The sequence below is a fragment of the Hemicordylus capensis genome, chromosome 2 (genome assembly GCF_027244095.1).
Source record: "Hemicordylus capensis ecotype Gifberg chromosome 2, rHemCap1.1.pri, whole genome shotgun sequence".
NCBI classification, from domain to species: domain Eukaryota; kingdom Metazoa; phylum Chordata; class Lepidosauria; order Squamata; family Cordylidae; genus Hemicordylus; species Hemicordylus capensis.
Genome location: NC_069658.1, coordinates 109,445,533 through 109,464,456, shown reverse-complemented (window position 1 = coordinate 109,464,456; position 18,924 = coordinate 109,445,533). Strand labels below are relative to the sequence as shown.

Below are 18,924 nucleotides of genomic sequence, written 5' to 3'. Positions count from 1 at the left end.
GCAGGAGTGAGTTAGTGTCTGTTTTTCCAGCCACATGTTCTCCCATCAGTTAGCCCACTGGAGCAAATAAAGGACCTAATTTTTATTTATTTGCTTGTTATTTATTAGAAACATTTAATATACCGCCCACTCCGAAGACTCCGGGTGGTGCACAAAAACATGCAAACAAGGCAACATTAAAAATTACATTCTAAATTAAAAACAAACAGGTAAACTACAGGGCAAAAGCCTGGCGAAAAAGAAAAGTCTTCAATAGAGATTTGAAGATCAGTAAGGAGGGGGCTAAATGAATCTGGAGGGGAAGAGAGTTCCAAAGAAGTGGGGCAGCAACCGAAAAGGCCCTTTCACAGGTCCTACCACCTCGAACCTCTTGGAAATCAGGGACCAACAAGAGGGCCATCTGAGATGACCTTACCGGACGGGATGTAACTGGATGGGAGAGGCGGGTCTGTAGGTAGACAGGCGCCAAGCCCCGCAAGGCTTTGAAAGTCAGATCCAGGACCTTAAATTGAACTCGGAAGCGAATAGGCAACCAGTGTAATGACTGCAGGAGAGGTGTCACCCTGTCATATTTTCTGGCACCCATGAGGAGGCGAGCCGCTGCATTCTGGACCCGTTGTAGCTACCCGATTGTCCTTTTTCAGCCTGCAGCCTAATTATTAATTCAATAGCATTATTATTAATATAATTTAATAACATATACATCACTGATACTCAGGCTCTTGATTACCCTTGCATACACCTTCCAGTTCCACACCTCCCCAAGCCCCTTCTGCAGGCCACACACCCCAGCCTCAAACTTGTGTCCCTCATTCTGGCAATGAAATGTTGGCAACCCAGGTCAAAATCCTATTTTCTAAGCATATTAGAAAAGCCTTTTAAAACACCCTATTAGTTCCTTTGTAATAATGGAACTAATTGGGGCTCTCCCTGACTGTTCATATATGAGACAAAGGGCAAGATTAGATGTTACATCCATGGTACTCAAAAATAGCAACCACAAGGGGGGAAGTCTAGCCTCTGAAGGCTAGAGCAGATCTATGGTGTGGTCTTAATCCTTTGCTCCCATCATGGCCCCAATCTGAATACACACACACACACACACACACACACACAGTAGCTGCTATGTGACAAGGGGGGAGGGACTGCTATTGACATCAATGGGTGCAAAAGGATACAAACCTTTGTCTCCCACAGCCATATTCCAGTCTGAAATATTCCCTTAGGGCTACTATTCTTGAAACACAGGAAAAAACAGGAGAGCAGCCTCAAAAACTGAGCCAAAAAAGAAGTGGTTCAGATAACTATGTGTTTATGCAGCATCCCAATGTGTTTCACATTATATGCTCTTTATCCGGGGGAAGAATTAAGAAACAAGTAACCGTATTCCTAAAGATACTTCTTGCCTTAGCATCTTGTCTGTCATTAAGGCAAGAGGTATCTTTTGGAACATGGTTATTTCTTAATTCCACAAACCTCCCCCCACCCCAACTAGGGATGTGCACGAACCTGTTTGGAAGTTCCTTTATGGGCCACAAACAGGTTTGAACGACCGGCAGTTCGGCCAGTTCAAAGGTGGGGGGGGATACCTTTAAGGGTGGGGGACGGTGCTCTTACCCCTCCCATCGCATTTCCCCCACCAGTGCTGCACTTTAAAAGGGTCTGATGGGGCAGCAGTGTACCTACCTGCCACCTTGTTCCCTTGTCGGACCGGAAGTGACCGGAAGTACATGACGTGCCAGTGCCTGTGCCCACAGGGAAAATGTGGTGGGAGCAGTAAGAGAACCCTCCCCTGCACTTAAAGGTATCCCCCCCACCTTCAAGCTGCCCCACCAGTTCCATGTACATCCTTATGCCCCACCCCGATGAAGAGCATATAACTCAAAATGCTTTGGGATCCTGCAATAAACACATAGCTTTCTGCACCTACTATGCTTGTTATTTTTCACAGAAAATGTAAGCCTGTCAGCACTAATAATGGTCTTGTTTGGCATTTTTCTTTTACTTTTCATAATACCTGTACTTCTTTTACTTTTTATAAAGCCTGTGCATGTTTAGCCAGAAGTAAGCTCCACTATGTTCAATGGGGCTTACTCCCAGATAGGTGCACATAGGATTGCAGTCTTACACGTTCACACTTGTTCTTGAGTTAGCATCATACAGATCATATGTCAGAGAAAGAGCAGAGTTAAATGTCAGAGCAAAAAACATGGGAGGGGGCAGTGTTCCCTCTAATTTTTTTCCATCTGTGTGTGGAATGAGTTTTATTTTGGGTGGCAGTATCAAGGCAGTGTGTGCACACATGTATTCAGAGTGGGGCCTTCCTCATTCAACCTGAGTGGGATCTAAAACTGACTGAGCAGGCATCAAAAAACATGTGAGCATGCGCACATGCGCATGCCTTACAGGGAACACTGGAGTGAGGGTGGGGGAAAACTATGGTTTCCTCATTAATACCTGGATGTGGCAGTCAAAAGGTTTAGCATGCTAATTCCTGACCAAGACAAGAACCATATTAGGAAGGCTCTGAGAGAAGCTGGGGCCTTTATGGCAACCATCTTCTTCTCCATATGAGTGTCTTTCTGCCAGACCCTTTAAGAGCAATGACTTAGCCTGGAGAAGATTAAAAGGAGGTAGAATTCCCATCTTCAAATATCTGAAGCACTGTCTCCTATCAGACTTCTTTGTTTGCTCCTGAGGACAGGACTAGAACCAATAGGTTGAAATAGACAAGGAAACAGGTTTAGGCTAGTCATTAGCCTATTTCCTAATATGACAGCTGTTTTATAGCAGATCAGTCTGCCACATGCCATGGTGGGCTCTCTACTGGTGACTTTCAGTGGTTGAACAGGGACACTAGCTATCTCCTGCACTGAGCAGGGGGGACTAGAAGACATCTCTAAGATACCTTCCAACAGAGGTGCACCTAGGTAATTTTGGAGCCTGGACCTAAAGACCTTCAGAGCCCCCTCCCCAGTTAAGCATCATCCCCACACAAACACACCGTGACACACACAGTATATTAAGCATGTGGGTTCTTGGGGGCACAAACAGCAACTGAGCTCACAAGAATGTAAGAATACAAAACAGGTATACTTATGCAAATATGCACTAGCAGTAACATTTCAACATGCAGCTTAACGTATTTCCATCCCACATATTTCTTTCCCCACTCCCCACTCTGTCTATAAAACTCCCAGTGCACGTGGCCTCCTGGTGCAGTGTGGGTCAGTGGCACAGCGACCACATCACCCAGGACAGACTAAAGAGGATTTGGGGGCCCCCAGGAGGTGTGGAGGCCCAAAGTCCGGGGTAAGAGTGCCTCTGCCTTCCAACTCTCAGATTCTGTGATTCTAGCCCACAGAATCCTGGGATCCCAATGGTACGGTCCATAAAAACATGCCTTATAAATGCCTGCAATATTGTATGAGCATCACTTCCACCAGTAGTCTCATGACAAAAGTACTGGCTGAGAGAAGACAATTGCATTTTTGCCTTCAAGCTATTTTTCATTAGGGATGCTCTACAGTTGTAGTTAACTAATAATTACAACTGAAATGTATATATATTTCCCATTGGGAAACCACCAAAGTTTTCATTCTTGCCAGGAGGTCTGACTGCAGTGCCAGTAACAATTGATTGCACAGCCATTCATTAATCCCATGCTAATCTTTTCAGGATCTCCTCAAACACAGCTTCATTTGATAACAGGCCTGTTTATTCATTTAAATATCTTTAATTAGTCTGCATTATTACAGAACTGTTGCTGTAAATTACATTTCCATAGCTGGCCAAGAATAGCAGCTGAATTCATTTTCTTCCAGTGCTTACTAACCTGCATGCTGTTGTGTTCACATCTCCCAGGGGCCTTGCACAAAAGTAGCTGTCACAAATGAAGCCGAAGAATACTGGGTTTTTATTGAGCAAACCCACTTGCTTCCATGGCCAGCTTTTGACCAGCTGTGTGCCCCACCCCCACTCCACACACCTATTTTGCGCCACCGCTGATCAGATGGATTTGGGGGTGGGAGTGGGGAGAATTGCCGTTTGTGCTCATTATATGAATATTTACAGTAAGTGTTATAGTAAAGTAGTACATTTATATTCATAATATATTGTGATATATCGATGCTCTTAATCATCATTAATATTAATAAGTATAAATACAAAAGTTCATAAATAATTAATACAGATACTGTTGGGGGTTGTTAATTTTAACCCCCAGTAGGTAAAACAGCAGAACACTAAGGAATGAGCGCACACTCCAGTTACGGAGAAGGTAGCAGAGGATGGTTTAGTTGTTGCAGCTATTTAGATAAAACACATGGAGGTCCTTGTAGAACTAAATACTAAGTATTTATTGGTTAGGTACACTTGGACTGGAAAGACCTAAACCTAATCTCAAGGACTACATAATGAATAAGTAAGGAGGGAGAGAGATGTTTCCATCTTCTCTCTAGGAGGAAACGGAAGGATTGTGACTCAGCAACACAGGAAGTGCGGAAGAGTCAGATCAGGGGGTCATAGAGTAGAGACAGGTAGAACAGTTAGGGAAACCCTTACTCACTATCTCTACTCCCAATGCCCCTAGTGGTCATTGGGATAGTTGGTGCAAAAGGTCTATGCACTGGAGCTCCTTCTCCAACAGATACACAGCCATTATCTCGGTGTTCATTCTATTCTGTAGCTAGGGCTGTGTGTGTGTATTTGCAACATTGAACTAAAGCAGCTTTTGAAGCCCCCTTGAATCAACTGTTTCATGATGCAATGATCCTTGGTGATGTATAATGTTAAAGGCTGCTGGGAGCATGACAATACTACTGCATGACAAAATACTATTTTGCTTTGTTGTAAACAGCCCAGAGACTTAAGTTTGGGGCAGTATAAAAATATGTCAAACAAATACTGCTGCTACAGCTACTTTTTATATGCTGCTTTTTAACAACAGATGTTCTCAAAGCAGTTTACATAGAAAAAGAAGAGAAATAAGATGGTTCCCTGTCTCCATAGGGCTCAATCTGAAAAGAAATGCAAGGAAGAAACCAGTCACTGGAGAGATGCTGTGCTGCTGTTGGGTAGGGCCAATTGCTCCCCCCACTCCCTTGCTAAATATAAAGAGAATCACCATTTGAAAGATGCTTCATTGCCCAGTTAGGAGAGGTGGATGCTTTTCTGGAGGGAAGACTGCAGTAATGCTTTTGAGCATGGTCTCCATAATTATTTCTCATGCTTGTGACTCCGAAAACCTCAGGGAGGCATACATGGAGTTATCCCATTTTATTCTCCCAGCAATTCTGTGACGTAGGCTAGGCTGAAATAGAGTAGCTTCCCTACTACATTTTTGTGATGTTTAGCTTTTTATGTGATCATTGTCATTCAGGCAATGCAGAAGTGGAAGGGTTTGGTGTGTTTTTTAAAGCTACCACACACACCCACACACCCATAGCAGCTATTGTTTCTTCAGTCTGGTGCAGCTTCTGTTCTGTATCTTTAAAAAAAATATATACTTGAGGCCCCTGCTTTATTCAGCCCTTGATGAATGTATGCATTGACACCAAGGGAAAGTATTGCATTTGAGGTGACAGTGTGCAACGTGAAAGCTCTTTACAGATCTGGATGGCTCATTTGCACATGCTGCAGCCATCAAGGGGTGAAGACACAGGCATGAAGAACCCCAAGGCATATGGCTCTCTTGGGAGAAAGAAAGAAAGAAAGAAAGAAACTCACATTCTGAAGAAAGGTGATGTATGCATATTTCCCCCTGCACCTCTTCTACACACAGTGGCATGTATCTCTTAACTGCAGTGCTAACTGACATCGTGTTTTTGCTTCCTATTTCCCATGCACATGCCATTTAATACACCATTATTGTTAGATTAAGCTTGCTCTGTTGCAATCAATCTGCCTCTCACTTACATCTTGTCTCTTCTTTTGAACATACCTTGGTGTGTCTGCTTCAATTCTCTAGAGTTCATGGCATCTGCCTATAATGAGATTGAGAATCTCTCTCATTCCCAAACTCCCCCCCCCCACCTGGCATTCCATCTTTTATTGCATATGTTAATCAAGACAACAGGGTCTAACATAATTCCTGTTAGATGGGAATGGAACTGTCCTTGCAGAAAACTCTCATTTATTACTAGTATGTTTTGCAGGCCTTTGGCCAGTTTGTAAACCCTTTTGAGGGGTTAATTTCCAAGCCAATTTGAATTAATTATTGGGAGAAGATGTGGGGAAGCTTTGTCATTTTAAATGTAAAGTTATCAAATTGGAAGTTAGATTTGTGACATTTGTTGAAAGTCCATCTCAGAAGCAGCGGGAACAAAGATTTGGTCGTTAATTAGCTCTAATAGTGGCGGATATCTCAGGAGAACAATCTTTCATACCTGACATGCCAAGTTGAAATGAGATGCTGAGGAGATAGATAAACAAATTTAGATACACATTAAAAGGATAAATAGGCCATTTGTTGGATTGATAGCTACATTAAAAGTGTGTGGGTGGGGGAAGTGGTGAACTTTCAGCAGATGTTGGAAGACAGGGCTGTGCATGGAACTGTTTGGGCACTTCAGCTCGAATTCAAACTGAATGAAAACCGATCCACTGGTCCGTGTGTGTGTGGGGGGGGGGCGGTTTGGTCCATGAGCAGGGGGACTGCGAGCTGGGGTGGCCTTTGGGGGGGCAGTTTGGTTCGAGCTTGAACTGGTCGAACCAGGCTGGTTTGAACTGAATCCAGTTCAATTTGAAGCAGTTCTGCACTTCCCTAATAGAACTATAATCAAAGCAATGAGCAAATACGTTTGAAGTTCAAATAAATTCAGCATTCAGGGGATAATTATGATGGGATGGATTTGCATTTGATTTGTTAGAAGTGTTGCATATTGGCAATATGCAAGGTAAAATAATTTTGACCAAATGAACATTTAAGAACAAGCTAACTGAATTGGCTACTTTTCTGTCTGAAGCAGACAGAAGTAACGTATGGTCAGAAAATCAACCAATACACCTATTTATTAACTTTAGCAGGTCAATTATCTATTTACATATGGATTTAGTTCAGCTTAAGACTGTGTTTCAGTCTGCAAAAAGTAATGCCCCCAATGCTGGGCTGGTTTTGTCACCATAACTAGTCCTGCATAGCAACAGTTTCAGTCTTGTTGGAGTGGTTAGTGTTTAACTTGCTCTAACTTGTATTCCCCCAAGATGATGGCACACCCTCTTAACATTTCACTGATGAAAATAGGGACATGCCTGTAATGTATTGCTTGACCAAACCTGGGAGGTGTGGCATCCAAGCATGCTGCCAGTAGAAAGCAGGTGAATGTGCAAGCAGAGCACCTTAAGCAGAGAGCCATCATGGTGTAGTGGTTAGGTTCAACCACTCTGGGCTCCTTGGAGGAAGAGCGGGATATAAAATGTAAACAATAATAAATAAATAAATAAATAAATAATTCCAGATTACAAAGCAGATGAGCTCATACCCTTCAACATTTTGCAGATGAAAAGTGATATATTGCAGCAAACGATTCTCATACCAGGGATTACTGCTCAAGCCCCCACCACACACACACATGATGAGATATTGCTGAAGACTAGATAGATCCCACTATGCTGTGTTCTGCATACTGCCTTAGTGTTGTGCACTCATTTAAATGCAGGCATAGTAGAGATATTATGCATCCCCCACCTATTTGAAGATTGAATTTCTAGAGATTCTAGGGAGGGAGCTGAATCTAGCAATTCACTCTAGCTCTAGCAAGTCACATGACAAACAATTGAACAAGGCATCCCCAAGAGGCACAATTAGGGAAAGTTATTTACCAGGGATAGATTCTAGAAAAGAGGGACTGTCTCTGGCATATAGGGATAGTTGGAGCCTGTGTGATGGACATCTTCATCTTCAGCTGAAAGGAAGCCTAAGTACTCATAAGTATATTTGTGCAGATTTGTTCTGTTAGCCTTGCATCCTTCAGGACACAGCCTGTCTTTCTGATGCTACCCTGTAAAGTGCCATATATATAAGTGTTTTATTCTTACTATTTATTGTGATAGTGTAGGTTATATTTGAACCCAATTCACATTCCTCAGCAATATTCATGGGAGATTGTTTTTAGAATGGGACAACGGTATTCTGGACAGAGGTATGATTTTGGTGGTCTGATTGTCATGAAACTTTAAGATTGTCTTGGGCATCAGTGTGTTTTGTTTTGGACAAACAATGCACTGTGGGCTCTTTCCATTGATAGCCTGTGCTATAAAGTCATTAGTAGGCTACAGTGCATAGCTATATTGCTGTTTCCTTATCCTGTCTCAGGACCAAACTAGTTTGAACAATGGAGATCTGTGATTGGATCTCTTTAAATTATTGTAAAAGCAGCCGTGGATGTGGGAGGGATTTGGATTGTGACCATGGATAAACCCTTTTCTGTTTCGTCCATGAGCTTCTGTTTGTCCATTAGGGGGAAATTATGTGTGTCCTCATGGAGCAAATAGCAGCTTTAATCCACTCCCTCGGCTGCGGTGACAATCCAAATCAGCCCCTTCCATGGCTGCTCTCTACAGACACCTAAAAAGATGAGCAAAGCAGGCAGAGATCTCTCATCTCAACTGGTTTGGTAGGAAATTGTCACATGTTAAATCATAATTCACAACACATCTAAGCTGGATGGATTTTTTTTAAAAGCAAGAGTTGGACAACATCAGAGTCTAAAGGGCCAAACCATAGGTTTTGGGATTCAAAGGCCCGATTCACACGTAATGAGAAACAAGTTGAAGGGGCCTGAGGCTGAATTTATTGTATGCCCAAATGTGTGCAACTGCAGTTCAGACAAAAAAGCGACCCAGGGTTTCCCTTCCCAAACTCCAGTTTGAACCTTAGGCAGTGAGTTTTGCCACTCCTACCTGAGCTTTCCTTTGGGGGCTATTACCGCCTAAGGCTGAAGTAAGCTCTAACTGGAGTTTAGGGAGGAAGCTCCTCCCTTGCTCCGGCTGTGATTGGCTGCCAAGGCTATCCTTCATACCAGAAGGAAGCCCACATAACCTGTGCAGCCAGTTTCCCCTCTTCTCTGCAGTCTTCCTGACTGCAGTTTGGGTCCTGGTGGTTACGGCTGAATGTGGACAGGTAACCGCGTTGGGGGGAGGGCAGTTGGACCCTTGGTTCTGCATTGCGTGCGAATGCAATGATTGAGTTTGGCCTTGCAAAATTACTTTCCTCCCCCCTTTTGTCTATAGCAGTGGTGGTGGGGCAGTCATGGCTAGAACTGCAGTGGAGGGGAGTGTTTTAACCCCTTTCTCCCTATACAATGGTCCTGATGAATCTTTCTCCTCCTAAAGCTGCTGTTGGCGCCACTATTGATGCCAATAGTTGCTGCCCTCCTGAGGTAAATATCAGCTTTGTGTAGGGGGAATTTGTTGGAGATGCATCTCCTGATGGCATCATCACCAGCAACCCTACTGACCACTAGGGGTAGAGATAATGTGCAAGGGAATCCCTTCTCTGACTATACTTTCTCTACTTTGATTCCCCTTTCTTAGACTGATAGTCTCAGGTTTCATTCTCTCACCTGAGAGAGACTTCCTTCTTCTCCCTTCCCTCTTTCTGTATGTAACTAGCAGCTAGGCATGTAGGCCTTATCTATCTCCCTGATGGATTTCCTAAATACATTGCTTTATTTAGAAATTTCTCTCCATGTCTCCAGACAATATTAATTAGCAGTGCTCTCCTTGCCTGTGCACTTCCTCAGCAGCTGTGGTAGATTAAAGAAATTTCCCCTTCAAGCTCTCTAACAGCATTTTCATCAGGACTGTGGTTCTGATCCTAACTGGGTCCCCTGCACGAATACTGCTTACAAAGAAAAAATAAAATACACAGGGGGAAACTCCATGTTTAACATAACATGAAGTTTAGCCATAACATAAAAACACAGGGATAGTTTTGGAGAGATGGATGCCTGCCATTAATATGTTGTTGGAAAAGTCAGTCTATAGTTATAAGAATAATCAGTCTCTCTGCATGCATGTTGAGAAACATATGAACAATATCTTATTCTGATATGTCTCAGAAGTATAGGAAGAAAATTGCAGGGATTATTTCATCAAAATGAACCTGTTTGCCTATCCTGGGAAGTCCCAGGCTGCAAGCTTCTGATCATCATTTTTACATCATTGTTCTGGGCTAAAATGAAGCTGGTTCACCTTGGTTACATGCATGCTAAAAAGGCAACAGATAGTAGAGGAATAAATAGCAATTCTTTTTCAATGTGCCTCGCTCCACTCCTACCATCTGTTCATTCATCCTCAGCAACTGTGGTGAGAATTTTGCCAGATCTTATTGGAAAAGAGAGAACACAATTCCCAGCATGAACAGGATATGACATGTCATTCATTATCAGTAACAGCAGAGATTAGAACCTGTATTATTTGTTTTGCAATTTAATGTTGTGCAATCCTTAGTGTATAACTCTTTACAACAATTCTATAATTACTATTGTCCGAATTTTTACAGATGGAGAATTGAGGTCAAAAGATCAGCAAGGAGGATCTATATCTGTACCATCAGGCTTCCACGTACAGATATGAAGAATGGCTGCAGAAACAACAGGTGTAGCATAGTTTCGAAGAGTTTGAGCTACCAATCAACTCTGTGGTTCAAATCTTCCCTCTACCATGAACTCACAAGGTAGCCATAGGCAAGCCGATTCCTCCTGGAGCTTTCCCAGACAGCAGGAATCAGAATCAGAATCTTTAATGTTATGGCCACAAGCCAAAAGAAAAGAAAAAGTTTACAGTTATACAGCAGTAAACAGAATATATACGATTAAAACAGTTAGAATTAAAATTAATATTTTTAAACAATATTGGAAACATATAATAATAAAAGTTAAAACAATAACATTTCCTTATTAACCATCCAGTGAAATATATTTATGGCGGCAGCACAGAATTTAGCAACATTAGATGTAATTATAAACTCTGAGTCCGAAAGCAACAGGAAACAATAAAATTGCTCCTGTCAACCAGGGAATTTACATAACAAAGGTGTGATGAAAGATTAACGAATATCCTTATAGAACAGGCAGAATAATAAAACATGTTCGATAGTTTCGACCTGATCCAGCCCACAAGGGCAAAGTCTATCTATCAGCAAGTGGAACCCCTCTGTAATGCCCTTCTAGGACCACCGAGGGTAAGCAGTGGCAACGAACCAAGGTAAAAGCTTTCCTATACCTCGGAAATTCCAGCCAAGTAAAATAATTCATTGCAGAAACTAGGTATCTTCTTTCCTCTGAGATATAAAATTTAAGAGACCTTCCCAAGGTCATTTTGCCATTCAGAAGAAAAAACCCATTGTTTAATCAGCAGCCTTGCCTGATCAAAACCCAATTTGGACAAGATTGTAACACAGAGGCCCAGAGTAGCTATTTTAGCCTCCATAGACTGGATCCACCTGGAGCCAAAATCATCCTGAAAAATTAGGGGCGCCAGGCCAACTGGATGATAGATTAGTTTAAGCCAGTAGCAAAGTATAGTAATCCAAACATTAGCTTCCACCCTAATAAAGCTAGTCTCCAAACGGATGGCAGCATTCAGAACAGATCTTGGGGTATTAAGTGCAGTTCTCAGGAATTTTGATTTCACACATTCCAAAGTTACTATATTTGAGAAAGAGCCCAACTGTGCTCCATAAAGTAGTTGGGACAATGACTTGGCTTTAAATAATTTTAAAGCCGCTGGTAAGTAATAGCCACCTTTTGATTGTAAGTACTGTAAAATGGCGAGCGAGCTTTTTTGAGTATTGGAGGCTACATAATTCACATGGGCCTTCCTAGTGCCCCCAGCATGGAAAACTACTCCTAGGTACTTAAAAAATAACACCTGTTCAATAAGTTGTCCCTCAATCCTCCAAGTGCAAATCTTAGGTCTCCTTGCAAAAGCCATTATTTTGGTTTTCTGAAAATTTATCTCCAAACCTTCCTTCTTGCAGTACAGATTTAATGCATGCAGCATTTTTCTGAGGCCAGTAGGAGTTCTCGATAGGAGAACCACATCATCTGCATAAAGCAAGATAGATATATGCCTCCCTGCAAATTTAGGAGGGTGGAAATCTAAAAGGCTAAGTTGATCCACCATAGAATTTTACTTAAACAAAAGTGGAGTAACTATGCTGCCCTGCTTAACACATCTCTGGTTCACAATGGCACTAGTTAGATGCCCTTGAAGGCTGCATCTAACTTTAAGAGAAGTGTCCGAATCAGAGGCGTAACTAGGGAAAATGGCGCCCGGGGCAAGCACTGAAAGTGCGCCCCCCTGCTGCGCCCCCCCCGCCGCCCCCCCAGCATACATCTGACTGTCACACATGTTTCAGAAAATTACTCTCAGCTTAAGCTAATAAAATTATTCCAAATACTGTAACGTTAAAAACTAAAACCTTATAACATTCAACAGTTTAATTACAGAAGCTCTGACATCTCTCTCATATCCTATGAAGCAATTGTAGTTCCTTTAAAAAAAAACAACCCCTACATATTACATTCTCTAGGGTTACTTGTGCTCTCTCTTGCACACACCTTATTTTTAAAATGTGTTGTTACACAGTGCCCTGATTCAGGCACTAAAGTGGGCAAAACCCAAGTATGGAACACACCTTCTCTTGTCTAGCACCGGAACCCACACCAGGACAAGTGTTCAGAGACTACAAACTTTTAGCAATTATAGAAGTGCCATGCATTAATTAGCATGCTATATACAGAACTCTACCAAAGTTAAATTTAGTGCCAGAGCACCTCTGCACACCAACACACCATCAAGATACATGCCAAGCTAAATTCACTCAGTCCTCTGTTATGCCAGCTTTTTAATGCTACAAAGCTAGCTTGTCAGATCCCAGCAGACGCATGAACTTCCATTAGTCTAATGTCATAGGGAGGAAAAGGCTATCAAATTAAAACAACTGTGGAAGATATTGCTAGAACAGCTTCCAAAAACAAAGAATTAAGCCTCCTGGCAAGAATGAGAAGGTTTAATCAAAGCATAACACACCAATACGGAACAAAAGAAGTTGCTATTTTCGAAGCATATCAGAGCTTCAGACTGGAAAGTTCACAATAATTTAATAAACTCCACACCTTAATGGGCACTTACAAAATCCAACCCTCCTATACCTCAAAAAGCAACTTCATTCAAAAGACAACTCATTGACAATGAATAAGGCTGGAGAGAAAGCTCAGAGACCTCCTGACACAGATTAGTTACCTCAATGATGACTCGATCCATCTTTGTACTGCTCTTTATCTCATGTTCCAACCTTCCAGCACACACACTTAACATGGAGATTCAAAGCTGAGTGATGCAGATACATTAGTAGAGTGGTGGTCGTCACCCATTCACATCTCATGAAAGAGTTAGATCTCCTGTCTACAGTAAGAGCAGAAGTCATTTGCCCAAGACACACACCTGGGTCTTAATGTGTGCCAGAGCTCCAGCCTGAACTGTGTATTAAATAGCAACAACAAAGAAAAGGCCCTCTAAGCATGTGCAGACTGCTTTCACTATGCCACCAAGTAACAGCACCCTCTTCTGACATGTTCAGGAGTCAGGCTTCCAGGGGAAACACCAAGGTTCTCAGGCAACCTTGATCCCCACCCCCATAGAAGAAAAGCACTGCACATCTCCCAAAGGTTACACACACACACAAACAGCGATAGCTTTATTCTTATGCGTGGATGCACGAGGGTTGCTCAGGATCCCGATCGCTGTAGCTGCAGCAGCACCAACACCTCACACTCTCCGATGGCTCATGGCTCCCCCCACCCCATCCCACACCTCCCCGGGCCTGCTCTCACCCCCCACTTCGCGCTACCCCCCGCAAAGTACTCACCAAACAGTAATAAGAGGAGGAGCAGAAGGGGTGCCTTCTCCCCTCGGTGCCCCATGCCGCCGTCTCTGGGAGGCGGGGGCGGGATGGATCTGCGTGTCCAAAGCCAGCCGGAGGAGCCCCCCGGGTCAGTCAGCGCCTCGGCCAAGTGGAGCCTCCAACAGGAGGAAGGGCAAGCCCAGCCCCAGGAAGACCAGCAGCGGCAGCCCTCGCTCGCTTGTCCTGGGAGCCGGAGGGAGGGAGCCGCCCGCCTTTCTGTCGTCGCCACCGCCGTTGTCGTCCCCCTCCTCAGCCCAGCCACGCAGCCAACCACACAGAGACAAACTGTGCTCGTCACCCTGCCTCTCTTTCTCTTAGTGCGAGGTCGGATCGCAAAAGGGCCAAAGTGCCTCCAAGTAGAGAGTGGAAACCTCAGCCCAGGAGGGCACTGGGGGAATGGAAGCCAAGCCCCCATCCAGATCTAGGAGGGGATGAATTCGAGAGGAAGTGAGGGGAACCAGTTCACAGAAGGGGAATCTTGGGCAAAGAAAGCGCGGGAAGAGGTTCAAATGAAAAAGATTCTTGTAGCCCGACCACACACATACACATGCACGATCCAACACGTTGGAAAAGAAGGAGAGGAAGGATCCTCCCGTCAGCAATGGGAGGAGCCGTCATTCAGAGAGAAAGTGTTTCTAAGTGGTAGAAGCCCCAGACTCTGGGTTTTGCTTTGTTTTCCCAGTTCTTAGCCTCCAGTCCTAGGCATACATTCTTACTTATATATTTACTTGGAAGTCAATCCCACTGGGTTTCTCAGTAAATATGGTTCAAGAGCAGGATATAAACTGGGGGGGGGTGCCTTTGCGTGTGTGACTGCCCCTCTTTCCCTACTGAGTAATCATGCATGCATTTGGGATTATAGGACACAGTGGATTAGTGATCAGAGAAGGACGCGCAAACGGAGGTATTTCTCACTTTAGAAACTGAGCATTTGCCCGGGTGTCCGTGTCCTGCTGCTCCTGCCTGCGCGGCGCCTGCTGCAGCCCCAGCCAGCCCCAGCAACAATGCTCTCCTCTCCTCCGCTCCGCGACCGCGCCACGTGCAGGCGAACCGAGCTGGGAGGACGGAGACACACCGCACGCATGCGCAGCGCGACTCGGCACGCCGGCCGAGTCGCGCATGCGCAGCGTGACTAGCAGTGACTTGAGCATGAAAGGCGCCCGCCGCCAACGCCAAGCCAGCCAGGCCAGCAATTTGAGCAATGGGGGGGGGACCGCTCGTGGGGGAGGGGGCGCCGATGCGCTCCCTTGACTGCTGCTGTGGCTGAGCCGCAGAAATTTGTATTAAAATTTTTTTAAAAAAATGGGGGGGATCGGCGGGGGTCATGGCGGTGCCCCCCACGTGACCCGCAACGATGGCGCCCGGGGCACGTGCCCCCCTGCCCCCCCTATCGTTACGCCTCTGGTCCGAATATAGCACTTGGAGCAGGTATAGCAAACAACAGACAATGGAAGTAGTCCCCAGTTTTCCCCAAAGCTTAACCCGTGAAATGGAATCGAAAGTTGCCTTCAATTCTACAAAGGCAGCATATAAAGAGGTTGTACCTGGAGTGGAGTATTTCTCAATAAGATGTTGCAATACTAAACAGTGATCAGTAGTAGATCGACCCTCCCTAAAACCGGCCTGTTTGTCAGCAAGAAGGTTCTCGTGATTCAGCCAATCCTTTAATTTATCATGTAAGTGTCTTGCATAAAGCTTACTTATAATGTAAGCTTTAACATAAACATAAAGCTGATGGGTCTATAATTGGCCGGATTGACACGTGTACCGTTCTTAAAGATAGGGACAACAACCACAACCCTCCACGTTTTAGGGATTTGGCCAGTGCTATCTATATAGGTGGAAAATGAGGCCAGGATTGGTGCCTCCTGGGGGATAAAATCTTCCCCTGGCGCTTTACCAGGTCTTAATTGCGCAATAAAAGAATGAATTTCAGAGATTGAAACTGGAGCCCACAAAGGTGTAGACTCAATCTCATAAGAAAGATGGAGGGTCTCTATGAAGATAAGAGAAGTATTTCTCCTACACTTCAGGGTGGATGTGAACTAGAAGTTCTTCTGTACTTCTGGTAACTAATAGTAAGAGCTTTCCTGGCACTGACACATTCTCCATCAAACCAAGATTGGGAGCCCATTTGACTGTGCCAAGAAGTCTTGTAAGTATTACTACGTAAAAGCTTTTGGCATTCAAGAACTAGGGAATCATAAGATGCCAAAAAGGTAGGTGATGAATCATTACTAAGAATAGATTCACGTATATTCCTCAAATGATCAGAAGCTAACAAATCTTTAAACACTTGATCCAATTGAGTTGACCATCTTTTTCAACAAAATGCACCCCCAACCTCAACAGGAAGTGGGTACAAAGACTTTAAATGTGGGTGAAAGAATGGGAACTTGAGACAAAGAAAAATGGGTAAATGATCGCTATTAAATCTAGGAGCAACCTCCAAGCTCTCTACATAAGGGAGAAGATTTCTTGAGGAAATGAAATATTCAGTAAGGCTCATCTTAGAACCTGCCAGGTAAGTGAACTCAGAAGGATGATCTTTAGGAACTAAACATAAGAACATAAGAACAGCCCTGCTGGATCAGGCCCAAGGCCCATCTAGTCCAGCATCCTGTTTTGCACAGTGGCCCACTAGATGCCGCTGGAAGCCTCAGACAGTTGAGGGTGTGCCCTCTCTCCTACCATTACTCGCCTGCAAGTGGTACTCAGAGGCACCCCACCCCCGAGGCTGGAGGTGGCCCACAGCTCTCCGACTAGTAGCCATTGATAGACCTCTCCTCCATGAAGTCATCCAAACCCCTCTTAAAGCCATCCAGGTTGTCGGCTGTCACCACATCCTGTGGCAGAGAGTTCCACAAGTGGATCACGCGTTGTGTGAAAAAGTACTTCCGTTTGTTGGTCCTAGACCTCCTGGCAATCAATTTCATGGAGTGACCCCTGGTTCTGTGTTGTGTGAGAGGGAAAAGAATCTCTCTCTCTCCACTTTCTCCACGCCATGCATGATTTTATAGACCTCTATCATGTCTCCCCGCAGTCGTCTTTTTTTCTAAACTAAAAAGCCCCAGGTGTTGTAGTCTTGCCTCATAAGAAAGGTGCTCTAGGCCCCTGATTATCTTGGTTGCCCTCTTCTGTACCTTCTCCAGTTCAACAATGTCCTTTTTAAGATGTGGTGACCAGAATTGTATGCAGTACTCCAAGTGTGGTCGCACCATAGTTTTGTATAAGGGCATTATAATGTTAGCCGTTTTATTTTCAATCCCCTTTCTAATGATCCCTAGCATGGAATTTGCCTTTTTCACAGCTGCCGCACGTTGAGTTGACACTTTCAATGAGCTGTCCACCATGAGCCCAAGATCCCTCTCCTGGTCAGTCACCGACAGCTTGGATCCCATCAGCATATACTTGAAGTTGGGGTTCTTCGTCCCAATGTGCATCACTTTACACTTGCTAACACTGAACCGCATTTGCCATTTTGTCACCCACTCCCCCAGTTTGGAGAGATCCTTTTGGAGCTGCTCACAATCCGTTTTGGATTTCACTACCCGGAAGAGTTTGGTATCATCTGCAAATTTGGCCACATCGCTGCTTACCCCTGCTTCTAGATCATTTATGAATAAATTAAAAAGCACCGGTCCCAGTACAGATCCCTGGGGGAACCCACTTCTTACTTCCCTCCATTGTGAAAACTCTCCATTTATACCTACCCTCTGTTTCCTGTCTTTCAACCAGTTAGCAATCCACACATGTACTTGTCCCTTTATCCCATGACAGCTAAGTTTCCTCAGGAGTCTTTGATGAGGAACTTTGTCAAAAGCTTTTTGGAAGTCCAGGTAGACTATGTCAACTGGATCACCTTTATCCACATACTTGTTGACACTCTCAAAGAAGTCCAAAAGGTTGGTGAGGCAAGATTTACCTTTGCGGAAGCCATGCTGGCTCACTCCCAGCAGGGCCTGTTCTTTTATGTGCTTTACAATTTTATCCTTGAGGATGCTTTCCATCAATTTGCCTAGAATGGACTTTAGGCTAACCGGCCTGTAATTTCCCGGATCACCCCTGGATCCCTTTTTGAAACTCGGTGTTACATTTGCTACTCTCCAGTCCTCTGGTACAGAGCCCGATTTCAGGGATAAATTAAATATTTTAGCAAGGAGGTCAGCAATTTAACATTCGAGTTCTTTGATGACTCTTGGATGGATGCCATACGGCCCTGGCGATTTGCTAGTTTTCAGTTTTTCCAGACAGTTTAGAACATCATCCCTTGTCACTTCTATCAGACTCAGCTCTCTAGCCTCCATCTCTAAAAAGCCTGGTTCAGGAACAGGTATATGCTCAGTATCCTCTGCCGTGAAGACAGATACAAAGAACTCATTCAGTTTCTCTGCAACCTCCATATCCTCCTTAATAATCCCTTTCACTCCCTCATTGTCTAATGGCCCAACCGCCTCCCTGGCAGGTTTCCTGCTTCTGATGTACTTAAAGAAGTTTTTGTTATTCCCCTTGATACTTATGGCTAAATGTTCCTCAAACTCTCTTTTTGCCTCCCTTATTGTCACCTTGCATTTCTTTTGCCAGAGTTTGTGTTCCTTTTTGTTCTCTTCATTTGGACAGGCCTTCCAATTTCGAAAGGGAGTCTTCTTCCCTTTTATGGCTTCCTTGACGGTACCCGTTAGCCATGCTGGCATCCTCCTGGACTTAGTGGTACCTTTCCTCCTTTTGGGTATACAATCTAACTGGGCTTCTAGTATTGTGGTTTTGAGTAAACTCCATGCACTCTGGAGCGAAGTGACTCTCCTGATTTCCCCCCTCAGCTTTCTTTTCACCATACTCCTCATTTTGGAGAAGTTTCTTCTTTTGACATTTAAAATGTCTGTGTTTGACATCCTTGGTGATTCTCTCCCCGCATGTATGCTGAATTTGATGGCACTGTGGTCACTGTTCCCTAAAGGATCTATGACACTGACATCACGCACCAGGTCCTGGGTGTCACTCAGAATTAGATC

At 44.1% G+C, this 18,924-nt stretch overlaps 1 long non-coding RNA gene across 2 annotated transcripts in view; it reads left to right on the top strand.

Moving 5' to 3' along the window:
- Positions 1-18,924, top strand: part of LOC128343261 (uncharacterized) — a 101,837-nt gene that overhangs the window by 59,198 nt on the left and 23,715 nt on the right. The window contains exon 3 of one of the 2 annotated variants that reach the window (XR_008315419.1): positions 10,505-10,600. This is a non-coding gene — a long non-coding RNA (uncharacterized LOC128343261). Of the gene's footprint in view, positions 1-10,504; positions 10,618-18,924 lie in introns of those variants that run through there. The other variant, XR_008315418.1, reaches the window with a different exon arrangement.